This window comes from Diadema antillarum, unplaced genomic scaffold (genome assembly GCF_040938485.1).
Source record: "Diadema antillarum isolate AM-2024a unplaced genomic scaffold, OU_Dant_1.0 seq00001068_RagTag, whole genome shotgun sequence".
Taxonomy (NCBI): Eukaryota; Metazoa; Echinodermata; class Echinoidea; order Diadematoida; family Diadematidae; genus Diadema; species Diadema antillarum.
The window spans coordinates 439,602-446,359 of NW_027271893.1; the positions used below are offsets into that span (position 1 = coordinate 439,602).

The window sequence follows — 6,758 nt, forward strand, 5'->3', positions numbered from 1 at the left end:
AAAAACATTCAGGCTGGGATTTTGATGGTCTGCACGTGAGAATTGTATAGACAAGGGAGTGGTCACTAAATCCAACAGAATCTGTCCCAGATTTCTTTGTGATCTCTACCATTGAGTCTGACACACAAATAACATCGATCAATGTGGAGCTATAGGGTGTTGTTCTAGTTGGCTCCTTGATTAGCTGCGTAAGGTTGAACACTGTACATAATTCGTTAACCTTGTTTAACAACCTTTTTGCAAACATGTTGCAATTCAAGTCTCCAAGGATGAGAACGTTATCAGAGAAAGAAAAAACTGCTCTAAATTCGATTCCAAACTACTGAAAAAAAGTTGAACAAGGGGAATCCGGTTTTCGATATATCACACCGAGATAAAATGCCATATGATTTTTAACTTTGATTTCTAACCACAATATTTCCAAATCATTATTTTCAAGATCTTTACGTCTAACGTATGACATGTTTTCTCTTTAATAAATAACACGCTACTCCACCGCCATGGTTATCCCGATCTCTCCTTTCCAGGATATAACCAGAAATCTCTAAAACACTTGAATGAATGGAGTCATCAATCCATGTTTCGGAAAGTGTAAACAAATCAACTGATTCTTTCTTAATATGATTATCCACGTCCTCCTTTTTATTCCGTATTCCGTATACTTCGAACATTAAGATGGGCAATCAGCAGACCATTATTATTTGTACTGTTAAGTTGAATAGCATTTCCAGGCAACGTAACATCATTCTCGGGCTCTTTAACTTTTTCTAATTTTGGGATAGCCGTTTCAGGAGTTTTCAGATCTTGTTCGAAAAATGGCAATTCTTAAAAAATACACATGGAACACGTCCAGTTTTCAAAGCATTCATTTTTGTCATCGTATTGAGCTTGAGTTATACCGGCACACCGGGGAACCCACTTATTACACACTGTACAGAGCAATGCTTTCTGATTACATTTCACTGGTGTTTTACAACATACACAAGGAAACCTAACTGGCATAAATTGATATATCAAAATAGATCATCAAAAATTAAAAGAATAACACAAACATATAATCAAATAAATCACGAAAATGTATCATTCAAAGGTATTGCACAAAATTTACTCAAATAGGCATTACCATTCAAACGTTTCTACTCAGTCTGAGTTCAGTGTTCACGTGTTTAGATTCAATCTCACCAAGTCTCTTTCTCTGACGATTGTGATCTTCTCGCCGTTTGGTTTCTTGACTATAATCCTCCCGTCCTGTGTCCAAAGTTTGAAATCTCTGCTGTCTAGACCCCTTTTCACTTTCCAGTAGAGTTTCGAGCGACCTTGTGTCAAACTTTCATTGATGTAGACGGTTTTTTACTTACTGGTTGCTATCCGTAGGTTGAATCGTGCTTTGTACATCTCGTCTCTCGTGCGGTAGGTCGCGAATTTCACGATGACATCGCGGTGCTGCTTTTTTGCCTTGGTTGTTGCCTGACTCCTTTTCGCCCCTCCGGCCATGGGTCCCAGTCGGTGGCAACGATCGATGTCTCCCTTCTCGACGTTGATCCCAAGGTCGTCTGTTGCGACACGGATTGTCGCCCCTACACGGATTGTCGCCTCCTGCTCGGGGCGACAATCCGTGACGGGCGCTGGCGGCACGGATTGTCGCCCCCGTCACGGATTGTCGCCTGGCGACAATCCGTGACGCTTGTGCAGTTCCCAGTTTTTGACCTCGAAGGCGACAATCCGTGTTGGCAAAAAATTTGTTGCGACACGGATTGTCGCCCCGGGCTCGCTGTGGTTCCTCCGGTGTTAAGCTTTGGTGGGATGGGTATGACTGGTAAGTTATGCGTATGTGTGTGTGTGTGTGTGTGTGTGTGCGTGTGTGTGTGTGTGTGTATGTATTGTGAGCTGCATGATATGTGATGTGTATGATTTGTTGTTGTGTGTGTGTGTGTGTGTGTGTGTGTATGTGTGTGTGTTTGGAGTATAACAATACAATATGTAGGAACTGTGCATGTGTGGTGGTTGTATAGTGGTAGTGGTTTGTTTGTCTGTGTGTATACGTGTGCCTGTATGCTTGCGTGTGTATGTGAAATATAGTGGCGCTACTGTGGCAATACAAACGCCTTCAGAGTGTATGAGCACGTGTTTAAAGAATTCACACCAGCGTTGATCTAAGAATATAGTTTTTCCCGGCCAATTTCGCACTTCTGTCAGTCCTATTCCTAATTCCTGCATTCAATTTAGCGAAATTTAGCGTAGATGACATGTTCGGTAGTTCAATTTTATGATCTCTTCATTCAAATTCATTTTGGAGCATTCAAATTACCTTTAGCCTCATTCTAATTAACACTTTTTCAATTCAAATTCGTAAAACAAGCACCGTTTCGTTATTAGTTCATTCCATTTAGAATGATATAGTCACGTGATCACGGACATGCCGCACTCGTTCATTCAAATTCATTTTTGGGCATCCAATTTAACATCTTTTGCAGTCAATTTAGCACACATGTTAATGCTTTGGTTCTTTCTTTCTTTCTTTCTTTCTTGTCAACACAGTTATTGTTTTGCAAGCGTCATTACATTTCATATTTTTGTACTTATTTTAGAGATTTTGGCAACAGTTTTTTTTTTCTTCAATGTGCTTAGTGATTCTTCCAATCCGAAGATATAGTGCATCATGTGACCACAACTTATCTGGCCGTTGAGTGCTTTATTCCGAGTGTGTCGGCCAGTTCTAGGAAGTCAAGGTTATGATCATCAAATGTTCCTATAAGTCTTATTCTGTCTTCTTGAGAAATACGTCTGTATCTAACTTGTGCTGTCATGACTGTAAGAAGATGAAGTTAATCTGTAGTATTGGTACATGTAGGCCTAAAATGACATGAATGAAAGAAAAGGGGCGTTACAGGACAACAAACTCGAGTTATATATGGTAAAAATATGATACTTTTACTGCTTAACAGTGCGTGGATGAAACAAAAAGTCACATAGAAATACGCGTTTAAATGTTATCACCTTTTCAAAACAGAAATAACATGACGTTAATTTGAATGAACATGTTGGGAATTTGACTGCCCATACGCGAAATTGAATGACTGAAATACCCCTTTCGGCCACTGTTGGCGAATTTGAATGACTGAAGAGCACGTGCCAATTTGAATGCTCGTTTTCCGAATTCGAAAGGCACATGTGCAAATTTCATTGATCGAAATGCTAAATTGAACGACCAACTTGCAATTTCGAATGACAGAATGTGCAGTAACGAGGATTTTCGCTAAATTGAATGAACCTTTTATCAAATGGACTGACAAAAGTGCGAAATTGGCCGGGAAAACCTATAGTATGGGTGTGTCAACCAATATCAGCGGTGAGGCGGGCTAGGCGAGAGATAGACCGAGAGAAAATACATACGAGGGAGGTACCCTCCCCAAATGTTATTTGTCTTTGTTCACTTTTCACTGCAGTCATTTTCTTCCATCAGTCTTATAAACTAGAACCTCCATACCACTATTCTTTGTCCCAGAATAGGTTTGGCATGCTCTATGCATGAGCGAATAATTTCCACACGCCGTAAAAAATTTGTCAATCGTTAGTTGATTTTAGCACAAACGAACTGCCATTGCACACCGCTAATACATACGTAATACAAACAAACACCAACAAACACTCAAACAAATCCTCATAATGCAAATAAACCAACTCAACACTTTTTTCCCTTGATATTTATTGATTTCATTCAAATCATTCATAAATCAACCCATTCTGGGTGTAACATGAACCAAAAAAAAAAGTTACAAATGGCAATTCGAAACACGAACAAATCCATTTGTCAATTTATACCACAAATAATCTCACTTCAACATAGATAACTCGATTATAGACCAACCCTACTAATAATTTCTTCACGAGAAAGTTTTGACATGTATGGCCCTACCAAACCTATATTCCTTGAATATATTGGTTTGGATCATGTAACACCTTCTTACTTACAAGCGCATATACATAAAACACACAAATAAATTACACAAATCTAGAATGAAATCAGTCATGAAAAAACCCGACCACCCCCTCCTGAGCGTTTGGACGAATGAGCCTTCAGAATAACAAACTTTTGCAATAACGAAATGCAACCCCCCTTCCCACATACCGACGCACACCCGAGCCTATACCACATTCCTTCCTGATGAAACGATTTCCCAATGTTGATAAATAAGACATAATGGACCGTATGCAGAAAAGCAGCATCCGCCCGCACGCAAGCTCCACTCCGAATTCATATACAAATCTGCCAAACAAACTCATCAAATTCAAAGCTGCTGATAAAATCAATATCAACGTTTGTGCCAGCAACAGCTTACTAGGTATCCCTCCCCACGCGCAGCTAAAAAACACATACGCAAAAAACTGACATAATAAACACATTCTTCCATCACACACAATCACACACACACACATACACACACACACACACACACACACACACACACACACACACACGCACACACGCACAAACGGACACTAAATTATCATGTGCACGCGCACATACACACTTCCTTGAAACCTCACCCTGACTTTTTACATGGCATGTTTGCATGGATGTAGCCATGTAAGTTATGTGTTAGTATTTCAATGATTATGTCCAGAACGATATTACCCAGCAAAATGTGCTTCGAGGGCGGGCGACAATCCGTGCCGCCAACGCCCGTCACGGATTGTCGCCCCGAGTAGGAGGCGACAATCTGTGTAGGGGCGACAATCCGTGTCGCAACAGTCGTCTTTGCAGATATCGATGACGGTTGCCTCCACGTCCTCGCCACTGCTTTCATCAATGCCAGCGAAAACCAAGCAGTTACGACGTGAATACTTTTCCGCCTCCTCTGAGGCCTCCTCGGTCCTTTGGAGACGTTTCTCCATCGTCGACATTCTGTCATTGACGGTATCGACGTCGAATTGTAGCGAGTCCTTTACATCGGAGAAAATTGTCTCACATAACTCGTTCAGAAGCTTTGCTTTGATTGCAGAAATCAGTTTGGAGATGAAAGTACCATCAGTGAGTAGTCGTTCGATGACAGATTGGATGGCACTGGATAATTCCGAGTCATGGTCAGAGTCGAGTGTAGAGGCACCTGTGCCACCGGTTGGGGCTGGCTTCGTCGTCGGGGAGTTGTCGGCCTGGGGTGCAGTAAGCCCCCGTCGAGGTCTATCCGTACCGGGCATATTGTTGACTGCCAGGTCTATTGCACAGGGTCAATTGTAAATTCTATGCTTGGCGGAGCTCGCCCTTACACACGTCCATTCATGACAGAATCTCGCATAAGAATTATTATAGAACACATCAGCAAGAGTTTGGGGAAAATCAGACAATCCATTTAAAAGTTATGAATTTTTGAAGTTTCTGCTTAGTCGCTGCTGGATGAAAAGACTTCTTCAGCTTGTGATGTCACATGTGTACAACGATATAAAGAAAATAATAAAAGAAGTTGTAGATATTTCCACTTTTCTCACATAAGAAAAGAACACATGACTTTCCTCTTTCAGAAGGCGAGGGGGAATAATATTACCCTTAACATACATCACTGACGAGTCAAGGAAATGTGCACTTTTTTCAAAAAGTAAAATTTTGTGAAATTCTCTTTATATTTTCCTTATATCGTTGTACGTATGTGACATCACAAGCTGTAGTAGTCTTCTCATCCAGCAGTGATTGAGCAGAAACTTCAAGAATTCATAACTTTTAAATGGATTGTCCGATTTTCCTCAAACTCTCACTGATGTCTTCTACTAATATTGCTGCATTTACTCAATCCACATGTTTATAAAGGTGGACTTGTCCTTTAAGTATACTCGGAAGGTTATCTTCTGTTTCATTCATTATTCTAATGGTATACAATGCACACTATAAACACTTTGTACATAAACCTGTACTGTGTAACATTACATGACTTATTGTATATCCATAGCAGGGTTCATAATTGTGCCCTTGTAAATAATGTATATGGTGTTTTCGTTAATTCCACTTCGCCTTATCTTTGATATTATTTTGTCAGTATTCTGTAGGGGGACTACATTTAACAAGCAGTGCTTCTAAGTAGTCCCCTCCACATTTGTACATGTTGTAATTTTGTCTAAAAATATCACGATATTCTGTATATATTATACTCTGTATAGTTATGATATAATGTCAACTACGTATTATACCCTGTATATTCATGATATAATGTCCACAATGTGGAATATGAATGAATTTCATTTCATTTCATTTCATTTCATTATTCAAAGTCATTGATATTTTTCCCTCTGAGGACCTGGTAATAAGGTGTATTTCATCAACCTGTGTATGTACATTCAATGCATCTCTGTACCTGAATTCGGTCTGCGTGCATTAGTGTTGCTATGTCAGGGATTCTTTGGGCAAGGTCTCTGGTCATTGCAAACTACGTGTACCTTTGCCTATAGTAAAAAAAAAAAGAATATGCGCAATACAGTATGATAAATAAACCAGTGTCAAGTTTGTACATAACTGTACTTGAATGGATACATATTGTATGTCTTCCCGTAGAAACACCGTGTGCTTCAATCATTCATAGTCTCTGTCCCGAATTCTTTTGCTTGCCTACAGGTCTCTGGATCTTCCTGTAACCTTGACATCCACAAAGTTGAGTCCAAGCTGCTGCCAAGCTTAGCCTCGAGGTATGCAGCACTATTGACATGGAGTATATATCTTGATGACTGCATACAGCACTCCTCATATACATTTGTGTGATTCACATGAAGCT

General features: G+C 40.0%; 1 pseudogene; it reads right to left on the reverse strand.

Moving 5' to 3' along the window:
* Positions 1 to 1,158: 1,158 nt before the first annotated feature.
* Positions 1,159 to 5,199, reverse strand: LOC139743314 (uncharacterized; annotated as a pseudogene).
* Positions 5,200 to 6,758: the final 1,559 nt, after the last annotated feature.